Below are 15027 nucleotides of genomic sequence, written 5' to 3'. Positions count from 1 at the left end.
AGAACAGTTGGTCTTGAAATTTGGGAAGGCCACTGGGTATGTTAAATATTACATAAACGCAGTCTGCTGTAGATTTTTTGCTCTGAAGATCATTTATAGGTCAGAAATAAAGTTACTATCTTCTTTCCTCAAAGCATTTCACATAATTGTATTATTTTATCTCTTTATGATTTGATAGTATCTCTAAAGCTTTTCCCAGAGCAGGTGGCAGTGTTTCCTTAGCACCAAGTGTTAGGTCAGAAGAATAAAGGTATACTGGATTGTTAATGAAAAGTTAAGTGGTGTATAAAAACTTTCTTCTAATATAATAAAAATAAATACTCATCAGTTTTTTCATTAATAAGGTTCTTAAAAAAAAAAAAGCTAAGAACAAAGAACAAACAGCAAAGGTATAGTAGGATTTTCTGTAGTTTTAATTGCTTTCTGTTTTTTCCCCTACTATTTTGGGGCATGTAGTTGTAATGTACATAAATTGCTTCAAAATTAAACGGGCTTCTATGACGTGGAATTGTAAGATGTCCAAAAATTCAGCATTATAGTGCAAGTGTACTCTGTCAAGAAAATACATAATTGGGAAGGTTGGACCAGTTTGACAATTAAAAGTGATTGAGGACTTGTCTCAGAGGAGAGATCTCTTTTACAGCACTGGAAACCTGCCTGTGTAACATGAGTTAATACAAAGTTATGCGTCGGTGAGCTGTGCAAAACCAGGCCCTTTTGGAAACTTTATGCTGCCCTATAGAAAAATGCCAGAAACTGGCTGTGAGTAGAGCCTGGGTCCTGCTTGGACCCTGCCCCGAGCCTCAGTGACAGGAAGGCCAAATCCACCTCTCGCAGAGATGCGGACAAAGGCAGCTGTGCTTTGTGAGGACAGGGAGCAGCTGAGCCAGGCTCTCCCCAGCCTGCTCCCAGCCTGACCTGCAGGACACTTCCTCGGGGTGAGGAGGAGGTCACTTCATTCTGCAAACTCAACAAGCCATTCAATCCACAGGTGGTGCCGGGGGTGCCAATTAGCAGCAGCTGGACTGGTGGGGTTGGGATGTGGACAGCTGGGAGCTGGACCCAGACAGCCCTCTCCTGCCACGTGGAAGCAAAAAATTACAAAGGAGACCAGAAACATGCTTTCTGGATGATTAATTTATTTTTATTGTCTCAATCACCTTTTGGTGGTTTGTTTGCTTTTTCCCTCCTTTCTCTGTTTATTTCCATTCTGTTACGTTCCCTCCCACTCAGTGCTGGTTGTGGTACTTCAGCACAGCGTTCAAGATCATCTTCTCTAGCCAGGGCTTGCTCATTACCTAAGAGGATGTGAAAACAGGCTAGACTAAGGAAGAAACTGGTAATCCTGTATGAATCACAGTAAAGCATGAGGAAGTACTTTAGTTAAAAAGTTCTGAACATATTTTTTGAAATGTGAGCTCAGCCAATAATTGGGTTCAAATCCTATTGACAGACTGAGACCACAGTTAAAATATCTGAAGTTATGTTCATGCTTGGAAGACAGGGCAAAGGCTGTAAGCTGAGTTACTCTCCCATCCTTAAGACAAAGTCTGTGTGGGTCATGTTTTAGGAAGCTGCTGTGGACAGGCTTCTTCTACTGGCTCCCTTCTCTAAGATGGAATTATTTTATCATTTCCTGTGCGAAGAACTGGAAAGTCTGATGTATAAAAAGGCACCTAAATCTAATGACTGAGATTTTTCTGAAACCTTTGCATTTCAGATTTCAAAAGATTTTTTAAAATCTTTGGAACAGTCTGAAGGTGTTCCTTTTTCAAAAGGATCCTTGATTTAAGAAAGAAGTACACTATCTCAAACCTGCCTGTTTTCTCAATGAGTGAAGAGAACTGGATCATCAGACTTGTTTTAGTCTCTACAGCAACATAGCTTGAGTAGAAACCTCGAAGTGCTTCTTTTTGGAACTTGGCAACCACACACATAAAAAAAAAGTAGTAAGTAAAAGTACTTATTACCTCATCTGTAGGAAACCCTATAAAGTGTAGCAGCTCCTTTATGTTGCTCGGATGCCAAAGAACACATTTCAGACTTCATCTTCTATATGAGCAAGATTTGCAAAGAGTTTACTGGTGTTCAGTAAAATACTATTTGTCTGACTGGATTCATCTCAGCCCTACTGCAATATAATGCCTTGAGGCTGCCCTATGTGGTAGTTTTCATTGCTTCAATTTTGTACAGTATGTCTTTAGCTGGAAACAATATATGTCACTGAACACCTTTTACAGGTACATTCACTAACTTTTGTAATGCACAGAGCAGCTCTGCCATGGAAACAAGTCTTGCATAAGTAGGAATGACGACAAACAGGTGACCTTTTCATGACTGCTTCAGCCTTCCAGAGTACCCATGTTTAGGACTAAAAGGGAAGAGCTGTGGAGGGTGTAATATCATCCAGAAAGCATTTTCTGTGTATGTGGATGTATATGTCTCTATCTGCAGGTAAGGACATTAAGAAATTAGAAATTACACCCATAATCCTAACAAAAAGAGACTTACATGCCCGGATGCTTCAGATGCTCACTCATCACCTCGCTTCTCTCTTATTTGAAGTCATTGGCCCAGATTATATATGGGTTTATGGCTGCACCTTGAAGGACATTAGCAAGTTTTGCAACATGCTGAGTCTCTCACTAAAAAAAATAAGCCTTTTGTCTGGGAGCTTGAAGGCAATAAAAGGTAAAAAGGTTTGTCTTCTGGCTCCTCATTGTCACCTCGCTGGTGAAGATGAAGTTCATTTCTATTTAGAAACACTGCCTATTTCAATTCACATACTCATATTGTCTGCTTTAGCTAGGGGGGGTTAAATAAATGACTTCCATTTTTTTATTATGTGGGGCACTATCTGCAGTTAAAATGAACATTAAAATGATATTGCTTGTTTTTTGAAGACTGTGTATGGAATAGCAGCAGTTCACATGACTATTTTAGAAAGTTAAATCTGTTGTCATCAGTCATATTTGCTAAGGAGAGGTCTGCAGGCCCATTTCACAGGGAAAAGTTAGATGTCTGTAAATTACAGAATGCTGAAAACTACTGCATGAGGATAGTGCACTTACCTTTTCATTGTCTTCTGTATGCAAGACAGAGACTGCAGCAAAGAAAGGACAGAAAAAAATACTTGCAGCAAGATAACTTTTGAAAGTGTGGCTTTTGAGTAGTTATGTTGTAAAGTGTTTGTTTTTCTGCTTTAGTTGGTTAATGGTTGAAGTAATTGAATTTTCTTTACAATTAAAGAACATACTGTAGGAAAATTAAGTATTTTGCTTATTCTTGGTGTTGGTTTAATACAGTCTCAAACTGTCCACGAATGTTTTTTCTAGGTTCATCCAGTCTTTAGCATTCTTCTTGGTACAGTGTGGTGATTAATACCAAGTATCATGGAGAATGTTTTGTCCTGTAGAGAGCTGCTTGTGAGAATCTGCTTGAAAATACAAATTACATACAGTTGACCTAGCAGCGGTTATTAAAAGCTTTACTTATCTAATGTGTTTAGATGAAAGATGTGAAAGTTCATAGCTCTCTGTTCAGTGATTAAATCCATCTCTCTTTGTACTGATAGGAAATAAAGTCATCTGAAAATAAATGAAACAGCATGTTAAATTTTGATCCACTAAGATTCATGGAAACTGAAACAAATTAGTAAACCTGAGGAAGTGCAACACTGATTTTAAACATAGTCTGGTTTAGGAATGAGGTACACAATGCCTGTTAGATAGTTACTCGTAATTACCTTTGACCTGTAGGTAGTTGAGGAAGTGGCATATCAGCAGTAATGGGATAACACTGGTGATTCAAAATAAATTCCTTTGTACAGCTGATGACACCTAAAAGTCTGTTGATATAAGTGTTGTCATTCCATTGTTTGGATAAGTTAACATATCCAAAGTCAGGCTGTGATGTGAGTGGAAGTGTGAAAGTTATAATTGGCGAGGTCCTTCTGCAGGCAGCAGTTTGAACATCATTAGCTGACAATATAGGATTGGGCATTTGTATAAGTGCACACACAGAAAAATAAGACTGTTAAAGCCCACTTCTGAGACATATTTTCACCTTGTGACTTGCTGTGTCTCATCCTGGTAGGAGATTGTATATGCTTGGGAAGAAAATGAGGCAGGCAGACCAAACTGAGGTGTGTTTGTTAGTACATCATGTTTGTACATCTGTCTGCAACAAAATCCCGTTGTGGGAAGGGCTAGGCCAGTGTACATGGATGAAGTGAACAATAATAATATGATGATAATAATAATAAGGAAGAAGTTTCTTTGTAAGTGGGGTGGTCCCTTCAGCTCATGCATTAGTGCTTGTGCTTCAGCAGACTAGTAATTTATTGATGCAGATGGCTATGTAAAGTGCATGCAATTTGTGAGGGGGCTTGACCCTTGACTGATGGGCCATATGTTGCAAAGCCCCAGAGGCATCATTTGACTGAGTTCTTTTCCTCTCTCTGTCTCTGCACCTATGGTCCTTGTTCAATCACCACATATTGAACTATAGACTTCCTAACTCCCCCAATAAATCTCCAGCTAATGGCTCACGAAGGCCATAACTTAACCCTTTGCATACAAAAGAGCCCATCATTTTGCATTGCATTTTTCACACTCATTGAAATAAATAATACATGAACTAGTCTAGTTATCAAGGACCAGGATGTCACAAAATAGGACCACCTGCAGGCTTGTCATTGTCTGCATAAACCAAGTTCACTTGGAGCATTCTCTTATGCGTGCGTGACGTTATTGAGAGCTGTGCCCTAAATGCACACGTGGGTGGTACAAATTACTGTTGTATTTCTCAAATACCACAAGTGAAACACAGTAAAGCACCTCATGTACCTAATGTCTTACCTTGTCTGCTACTATTCTTGTAGAGAACTTCTCACAGAGTTAACAGCAAGTTCTTCATGACCTAGGCGTGTCTTCAGTTGCATAGCAGTTTGGCAGACAGTTGTCCAAGTCAATAATCTTCCCACAATCTAATAAAATGGATGAACAGGTTCTCTCATAGAAACCCCTGTATGTATTCATTAATGTATTCATGTGCAGTAAAATTACAGCTGCATTTCATATACCCTCCTTAAAGTGTTCACTGCTGCAAGTTGCTCTTCAGCCGGGCTGGCAAGGGGTTCTACGTTGATGGCTGCGGTATGAATTGTAGGCTGCTAGACAGCAGAGCAGCCCTGTGAGACAGTCACTTAACTACCATTAAACTATTTCTGTCTAAGAAGCTGAACAAACTACACAAAGCAAGAAAGTGGTAAAGTCTGTGTGGGACTAGTACTGATGCAGCTCTTTTAAATATTAACCCCAAACACCTGGTAATGTAGCTATGAACTTTAAAAGGCTGACTTGAAATTGGAAAGGCTGACATTTTTCATTAAATTTAAAAAATTCAAAAAGGAAGAAAACCATTCCCGGTAATAATGACTATTTCTCTTTCTCCACAAAGTTGTGTGAGGTGGTGGTTTAGCTGGGAGAAACTTTTAGCTTTGGGTACAAGGTCGTGACTTTTCTAGAGAGAGCTGAGGCATTTCACATTATTTTTAAAAAATTCTTTTACTGTGGTGTAGCTTTGTATAGTAGTTTAATGCAAGAAAGTTTTTGTGATTCTCCCAAGTTTATTCTGGCAAAACTTACTAAGAATGGGGTTTTGTGTGAATAAGAAGTGTGACAGTGCTCAGTTATTACATACTTTTATACTTAGAAAATGTATAAAAAACTGTGGTTCGTTTAGGTATTCATTGCTCTGTAGTTTAGAATCTGTGTATAGGTGATGCTTTTGTTTAGTTGATATTGTTTGGAGGGAGAGAATGAAAAAAGTACCAGAACAATTTTGAGTTCTTCAGTCAATCTGAGCTAGTTATTATGGTATGAAAAAAAGTGAGCTCATGGCAAGCTGATGCAAATGAACAAATTCATAACTTCCTTTCTTAGAACTGCTTCCTTAGCAGTTTGTGATATGAGGTAGTCAGAGAACGAGGTTATTTCAGCACAAATCATGCGCATTAATCACGCACATTGTTGTTTTCAGTCACATGTATTAAGGCCTGTAGGCTTGCCAGTTTTATTCATTTGGATCCTATTTCTGTACTGTAGCCTCTGCACCATCATTTTATTACAGGTCTTCAGGCTTGAAGTATTCCATGTAACCAGAAGCCAGTGATAAGCGTTCCCTCCTGAGGTTATTATTTCACAATTAAAGTGATGATATTGAAAACATTGATGGCAGTGGGATTTACAAGGGCAGAGGTCTTTACCATTGCCTAGAATACCAGAAGCAGTTGAAAATCTCAGTTTTAAAATTTCCTGCATGCATTAGTCCCCATGTAAGGGCTGTATATGGGTTTCAGTATGTATTCTGAATAAGTTGGCCAAGTCTATAATTTAATGTGCATTTTATTGAGCTTCAGTCAGAATTTCATCTGCATTTCAACTCCATTATCCCAGGTGTGATTATATATTGCAGCCAGTTCTGTTTCTGTAGTGGCCACTTACGTTCAGATTGAGTGGGCTTTGTTTCCTGAGTGTCCCCACTCAAATCAGACAGACTCCATTCAAAAGAGAGAAGCAGAACAATATAAAGAAATGATTTAATGTTTTACAGCTAAAACAAACTGGCAAAACCGTAGGAAAGTGTTCTGGTATCATGCAGATAGATTGTCTATCATATTACAGTAGTATTTCTGAAAAATGTGAGTGTCAACATAAGTCTGGAACTGGCTGATGTGAAATATTAGAAGGTAGAGAAAGACATTTGTTCCCACTGATCATAAAAGAAGCTGTAGAAAGCTGCCTGGAAGAAATTGTGTTAGTGAGCAGGCACACTGCTGAAAGCCATTACCCTCGTGAGTTCCAGGTGTCAGTTTGGATATTATCACTGCTGTGCTACATGTACTGAAATGCGCTGTCCTTGATGAGTTTGGGGTTTTGAGAGGCAGTAACAGATTATCTTTTCTGTCAACCACAGTTCTGGCAACTGCTCAGTTTTCTGAGCTTTGGGCTGGGCTTTAGAAATACTGGTTGGAAATTAATGATTTTTCCTTTTTTTTTTTTTTTTGATTTTTAGAAGCTTTATTTAGACTAGATACGTTTATTGCATACTCTTCCCAGGTGAATGTAAATTAAGAGAACAAAAAAGATGAAACAAATTCCAGTTCAAGGTGGTGCAGTTTTCAGTAGCTACTGCTCAGCTTTTCCAGCTTGGGTGTTGCATGCAGCATTTGAATTGATACACACCAGCCAAGTGCACCACAGTCTGGAATTGTGCCATTTGTACTGATCTGAGGGGGACAAAAATTTAAAAAAAGTGGTTTGCACCAAAGTAGTTACTGGAAATTCTGAATTCTCTTTCTACTTATGCCCCAGTATAGTGTATAATCCTGAGCAATTTACTGTTCTTGGGGAATGCCTCAGTTTTTAATGTGAAATAGTTTTATTTCCTTGATTGGTGAAGTTTTCTATCTGCTTCTCATCTCCTAAGCAGACATACAAATGAACAAGAAAATCCCCAGGTAATTCTGGCATAGCAAAGTGTAGGTCTAGAAATGAAGCTTATTGCTAGGAGTATCTTGAAACACAGTCTGATAGAAGTAAAAGTTTGTTGTTGCTGATATAATAAAGCTTCACTTAACAGTTTTATGTTTTGCTGGGGTTTATTTGTCTTTGGAAGGTAAAGGAGAATAGGTCAAGCTGTTTTATCCTGCAGCTTAAACCACTTTTACAATCAGATCAGCTGAATGATTGGGAAAGAAAATCCACTAGTCAGATAAGGGAATTTTCAGTTATGTGGTTTTAGATTTAGAGTAATTTCATTGATGCCATCATCAATGTCTAAATCATACTGTCTAAAAGCTGATGTAGCTATCATCAAATTTTATGAGTTTTAGGGGAAAGGGACTATGTGAACAGATTTTGGAGCTGTAGAAGACAGATCATAAAATCAAAAGCTGCAGCAGACCCTTTTGTTTTAAGGGATTTTTTCAGTCAGAGTAGAAACCTACTGTATGAAACAGGGTCTTCTAGTAAAACTGGTAAACCAAGAATAGTAAAAATATCTCAGTCTTGCAAAACTATGATTTATTTTTGTTTTTCTTCATCTCCCGTTATAGTTTATTCATGGTAAGCTTTTATCTTGAAGATACAGTAATTGAATTGGTGTTGAAGAGAAAGTTGACACACATAAATAACAAAAAAAAGACAGCTTAGATCTCTATATATTTCAGATGCATTTTCATTGTGGCCGAAGGCTCTAAAGACACTAATAGTAAATTTCAGCTACTTCCTTCAAGATTAATTTATTGTACCATAATCTTTGTTTATGATACAGGCAGAATAGCTAAGTAATACCAAATAAATCAGAGTATTTTACCATTATAGCATGAAGCACTTTATTGTATTGTATTTTCTCTCCCTCCATGAAATTTAGTACACAATTTAGTACACTTGACATACACACAATGAAAATAAGACTTCTGTGTTGGTAAAGTAAGCTAGGAAAAACCAAGTATTTGCTTCCTTTGCTGAGAGATGGTAAGGATTGTTTGGGGTTATTCTAACTCCAGTAATGATACCCTGTGGTTCCTTCCTCAAAAGGCATCTTCACATTTATGGACAAATTACCAGGGCCATCACCTGTGCTGTATTTGCTGATTCATGAGCTATTAAGTGCACTTAATGGGGTGACACTAATATGGCCACTGCTAGGGCACTAGGGTTGTGTTAATACTTTTGTATTTAAACTCTATTTTAATTCAGTACACACAGCCTGATCCTCCTTGCCATTTATTTCAAGAAGAATATGACTGAGACCCATCATCATCTTTTCCTCTGATTTCAGCGTCCCCTTTTTGCTGATTAGTGGCAGAGATTTTAATCTTCAATTTTATTTGCAACAGCCAGAGCCATCTCAGTGGAATAGAGGAAGCTCTGGGGGACTGAGCAGGTTCTGCAAAATTGTTACTTGTTGCTGCATATGCTTTAACTTGTGCTACAACTCGCTTTTTGGTTAAAATACTGATAGCACATAAACCACCTACTGCTGTCCTCATCAATGCTGTGCTACTTGTGACAGAGTAAGTACGGAGAAGTTTGTTTTCCTTCATGATTAAGTCACTTCCCAGTATATTTTTCTTGGGTGAAATATAAAAGAAGAGTCCTATGTGTATTTGTTTGTGTGCCGGTTTCAAAACAGAGCCTTATCCCTAGACAGAAATTAATGTGTCAGGCATTACCCAGAAGAGTATTTATAAGAAGCAGCTGAAGAATTAAGGGAACAGCAGAGTTGTGTAAAGCAAACAAAGGAACTCTCTGTGATTAAATCACTGCTTGATTTAGGCTATTCTTAAACAGTATGTTTGCCCCAGAAATCTACACATTATCTTCCTATGTTTTATTATTCTGATTTTAGTGTTCCTGTGAAAAGCTGGTGACTTTAATAAATAGTGGAAACCAACACAATAGGAAAGCAGAGTAGGGAATTCATTATCTATATATCAGGAGCTGTCTCATGGATGTGCATGGTTTCTGTATCAAGTAGTGGAAGCTCAGGAACATAGGATAATATCAGAGAAAAAATGAGGTTTTCCCCATTTCTTTCCCAGTACAGTTTTCTCATTGATTCTTCATAGAATGAATATATTCATGCAATCTTCTACCCAGGTTTGGGGGACACCTGTTTTGCCTTCTGAATGCTTTTATTAGCTACTGTAATGCAATGCTACAGTATTATTTTCTATGACCTTTCTAAGTATGTAGTTCCGGGCTTCAGTTCCTTTTTTTTATTTTTTTCCCCCCTCATTTAATGAACTCATACATTCCCCTACAGATAGCTTATGGGAGCATTTAATTTTTAGCATTTTTTGATTAATAATAGCACTGATACAGGAGAAGGAGTAGGTAACTATGATTTTATTCCAAGTGAAAATGTTCCAATTCTGCAAACTGTTCTGCATTTTCAGGTTAGGCTATAATATAAATACTTTTAAATAACTTCTGAGGATGGAGGGAGGAAAGGAAGAACAACTGTTGACAAGAGGTGTTTTGTTTCCTCCTCCAGAATATTATGATATTTTCTTCAGAGGATTAAAGTGTTACAATAACAAAGAACAAGAGGCATTGTCTTTGCTAATGTGTAGAAATGATGAAAGGAAAAGTAGGAAAACCACTTACTGTTTCTGTTGGGTTGGTACCCAGATGATCTGTGCTTTGGGAAAAGACATGAAGGTTTAAATTGTGGTTCTGCAATTATTTTTATTGTGCTGTCTTTTCAAGACCTCAAAAGAATGACCTGTAAAATTATTTGAAAGTCATAGCTAGAGGCAACATACAACCTCACAATAAAATAAAACAGAACATTCCCTTGCCGGTGTTGTTGTTTGCCTTATGACTTGGCTGATAGAAGATGGGGCCATTCTGGATATTTTACTTGAAGTGACCTTGAGGAAGCTATGAAAGTTTTGCTCTAAGGTGCTGAAATGATGCTGACTTTATGTGTGTTCACTCTCTTGGAATGAGCAAAGGAGTGCATATCCAAGTTTGTTACAAATTCCCTTTCCCATAAAGGTAAACTGAGGCACAGAGAAATTCACCTGCCAGTTTTTCAGCTGGGGAAAAAAGCCTCATATAAGAATTAAGAGTATGGAATCTCTACTCGCTGCCTCCTCTGGGTAAGCAGTTGATAGGCCATGTTTGCTGAAAGATTAAAAATTTCTAAATCCCTGCATTAAGAATGGCTGTGCAGTTTGTGTATAGTAATGTGATTCAGATAAGTTGTTTGTTGACAGTTTGCTTGCTGTCCTTAAAATAATCCTTTTTAATTTACCAAACAAAAAAAAGTTTCAAGATACTCAGCCATCAGTTTCCAAGTCTGTTTGCTTACCTAAGCACATATCCATAACCATTTTGTTTTGAGATTAAGTTGGAAATCTCAGAAGAATAAACTTCTCTGTGGGTATTTCCGATTTAATTTACATTCACAATGAGCTGACTATCGTGTTGCATAGAATCACTCTTTTCTCCATGTCTGGGTTTTATGTGGGAGTTGTGAAGTTAAAACAGAATTTTGTAATTACCATGCTAGTGTAGCCCTAAAAGTAAAGCTTTCATTTCAGCTGAAGACATTTATTTCTAAATGGGATCTGGAAAGGGAATTCTGCCTTATTTTTGTGGTGCTGCAAAAAAAAAAAAAAAAAAAAAAATCTTATTTGCATTTAGAATAATCCATAGACAATGATATTTTTGCATTGATACTAATGCAATACAAAGGGTTTTACTAACCACAGGATTACTGGTGAAAGCAAAAAATTTGCCTTCCTCAACAAAATCCCAAAAGTTACCTTGCAAAGAGTACTCAGCAGAAAGCAATCCCTGCCAAATTGCACCTCAAAATTGAGCAGCTTAGTCTCATATTTCATGTGTGATTCGGGAGGTGCTCCCTCAATGTTATACTCAAGTTTCTCTGTGCTATTGGTGTTGTAAGCACCTGACTGCCACTTAACATTTAAAACTTTATACTTCCCAATTAACTAAAAGTGTAAATTATATAAATGGTTCATTCCTGGAAGTCCGTTGTTCTTGTAACTCAGCCATCTAATTAATCTTTAGTGAGCAAAGAAAGCAGTGGGACCATGTCTGAAATTGTACTGAACTGGGGGAAATGAGATACACTTTAGCAGCTCAGAAGAAAGCTAAAACAGCTTGATGGAGGAAAAAGCAGCCACTTTGGATGGTGTTTCAGCTGAGAAAGCAGAATCAGAAAACGGCAATTGATTCACTAACTATCACAGCATCAGTCCATTCAGGAGGCTTGTGGAGATCCCATTGCATGTCTGGATCAAAGGAGCTAAATTAAAGCAGGCTTCCTGGAAAGGACTGAAAGAGAAAAATAGCATTAGGGAAAGCAGGAGGGCATCTGAGTCTAAGAGGAGCATTGATTTTGAATTTTTCATCAGTCACGTGAATTTAAAATCAAATAACACACCTATTGTGGCATTGTAATTCTGCATATTCCTTTATGACTCTCTTTCCAAATTGCAACATTCTCTTGCTGAATGTGGTCTTTAATAACAGGTTCCTAATGCTTTGTACCCAATTTATCATTTCTTCTCTGGAAATTGCCAGTAGTTCCTTATTCTAAATAAAGCAGTGAACAGTGGTTGCTTTTCAGTAACAAAACCACACAATTACATCAAATATATCATCTGCTGTCCTGAGAAAAGAGAAGTATCATGGTATCATGAATATCAATTATGTCATAACACTTGGTAAATGGCAAATTTTTAATGGGAGTCACATTATGTCTTAATGTGAGCCAATTTTACAGTGCATGTAACTGTAAAATCTTTTACCTCTTTCCAAATAAATTGTCTCTTCTGTTTCATGAGTACCAGTGTGATAATAGCTCTTGGCAGTGAAGATGGCAAAAGTGCAATTTTGTATTGAATAAATGTGTGTCTTAGGATTCTTTGAGAAGCTACATTTTATTTTTTCCCCCTGATTTTTTTTTTTCTTTTTTTTTTCAGGTAAAATATTTTATTTTAGAAACAGTAATTTCTTACAGATCATCTCTGTGGATTTTCCCAGACTTCAGCATATGCATATTAGAAAGTCTTTATAATGAAGAGATAAAAACGTTTGTATGCTAAGCTAGGGAAAACCGTGGAAACTGTTGAACTTGAGCTTTATGGTCATTCTATGGATAATGTAAATTTATTAAGACTGCATTATTCTCTTGCTCACCTTTTTAATTTGACTGATTTAATCTTGTCTTTGAAAATATGTTGTCAGGTCCACAGAATAAAAGTGTATTTTTAGCATCCCTAAATGTACTAAGGAATAACTTGCAAGTCATGTTACCTGGAGAAGTTGCAAGGTTTCAGTGGAAAGCCAACTAGTGAAGCTTTAATTTTTGTGAACAGCAACCAAGAGTCGAAAACTATTTAATAGCACTCCACTAACTCCATTTTCAGACATAAAGGTATATGAAAGTCTGAAAAAATGTGTTTTATTGCTGTCAAGAGATTTGGAGCTTGACTTATCTAGGAGGTTGGACAGCTCCTGGTAGGAAGCCATGGCAATACAGGGATCTCAGGCATGCTGAGGCTGAATCAGGCACTGTGTTTGTTTCAGGGCCTCTGGAAAGATGGACTGTTAGTGGGAAAGACCTAGTGCCAGTCTGGTCCTGGAAGTAAAGAGAAGTATTTGGGGAAGAAAATCAAATAGACTACAATAACTACCTTCTGCTGCTCCTGAAAAAGTTTCCGTGTGTTTGTGACAGAACATGTTCTTTTTGTTCTTCTGGGAAGAAAAACACTTTTTTTGGGTTTATTGGGATTTTTTTAGGAGGATGTATGCATACCGCCAGTCTTTAGTTTCTGAAGAAATGTGTAAAAATCAATCAAAGAAGACAGAAGCATCACTTCTTTCTGTAACTATTAGAAACTTCTGTAGTGATTTATGATTGAGATTCTTGCTTTCTTCCCTTTAAGAAGTTGATCAGTGTTAGTGGCAGGTAGAGAAACTAAAGAAATAAAGTTGCTGTGTTCAGTTTGAGAGGGACTGTCACTGCCATAGGAAGTCTATAGCTTGATGCATAAAAACTCAAGATGTTTCTCCATCTCTAATATAATTGATCAGGTGTAACCTGCTATTAAGTTCAGAGTTCTTCAGAGTAAATGCCTTGTGTAATGCAAAGAATTTAGGTTGTACCAAAATAGAATTAAAACTGAATGGAAAAAGAAAAAAAATTCATCCACTTTTGGCATCTTGTCAAGTATTTTGTTCTCTAAGAGAAAATATCTTTTTGTTTGGTTTTTGTTTGTTTGTTCGTTTTACTCCACCTTCTTGCTGATACCAAACAAAATTGCCAGTTCTGTGCAGGTCTAGTAAAGTCTATCCTCATGTTCTATTGTTTGTGGAGTATATTTATAGAGCCCAAACATCAAACCACAGATCTTATTTGTATGTGAATGAACTTCTAAGGTAGGGCATTGCCATCTTGATTTTGAAGAAATGGAAGTTTATTGCCTCTTCCTGTTTAGAGTTTTAACATTTGGAGAACATACTGTTCTAAAAAGTTACAGTAAATGTTCTAATTTAATTTGTTAAAAAAAAAAAAAAAGAAAAGCCCCCATCAGTGCTGATCAAAATGTTGCAAGAATTAATTGGATCACTTTTCTGGGTGGTGAGGCACTGGCACAGGTTGCCCAGAGATGTGGGTACTCCATCCATGGCAGTGTCCAAGGCCAGGCTGGATGGGGCTCTGAGCAACCTGGTCTAGTGGGAAGGGTCCTTGCCCATGGCAGGGGGTTGGAATTATGATTTTTAAGGTTCCTTCCAACCCTAACAATTCTATGATTCCATGTTGATTTGGTAGAGCTATTCTTGTGCATACTTGCTTCTCAGAGTGTGTCATAGAATATGCAGTTGCTCAGTAAAGAAAATGTGAAGAGTTGAATAAGCTGAAACATACAATAAAGCTGCAATTGGAAAAAAAAAAGAAAACCCATGCACAGAACTATTATAGGCTGGTAAGAATGAAGTTAAATCCTTTGGGACTACTTGGAGAACTACCAAAAGGCTTCAGAGAAACACTGATTTTGATGTGGACTCTGGTGGAAATATCCAGAATTTGTGTCTGCTGTATTGTGTGATGGGTTAACAGGAGCAGTTTTGGTGTCCAGATGTGTTATGACATAATTTCTTGCAGTAGTAGCAATCAGCACTGCACTCCACAGAGGCTGTACTGCTCCTGATTTGAAAACTTGCTCTGTCATTCTGAGCCCGCCTGAAATCAGAGGGGTCAGGATTTTTCATGAGAATAACCTCAAGGACAGCTGAAGAAAAAAGGCAATGAAAAGGAAAAACACTGTTTCAGTAGAGTGGGACTTTATTCCTGAACTGTAAAACAAACCAAAGAATGAAATAGGAAGTTTAATATACAATAATATTGGGTTGGGAAAGGAGACAATGCTAAATCAGGAAGCAGCACATCCAACTAATTGGCATGTACTAAACATAC

General features: G+C 37.5%; 1 protein-coding gene across 1 annotated transcript in view; it reads left to right on the top strand.

Moving 5' to 3' along the window:
* ROBO2 (roundabout guidance receptor 2) overlaps window positions 1–15027 on the top strand; it is a gene marked incomplete at both ends in the record, with an annotated part of 433039 nt that overhangs the window by 153964 nt on the left and 264048 nt on the right. The window lies entirely within an intron of this gene.

This window comes from Coloeus monedula (genome assembly GCF_965178545.1).
Source record: "Coloeus monedula genome assembly, chromosome: 3".
Classification (NCBI taxonomy): Eukaryota; Metazoa; Chordata; class Aves; order Passeriformes; family Corvidae; genus Coloeus; species Coloeus monedula.
This window is presented reverse-complemented; position numbering and strand designations above follow the sequence as displayed.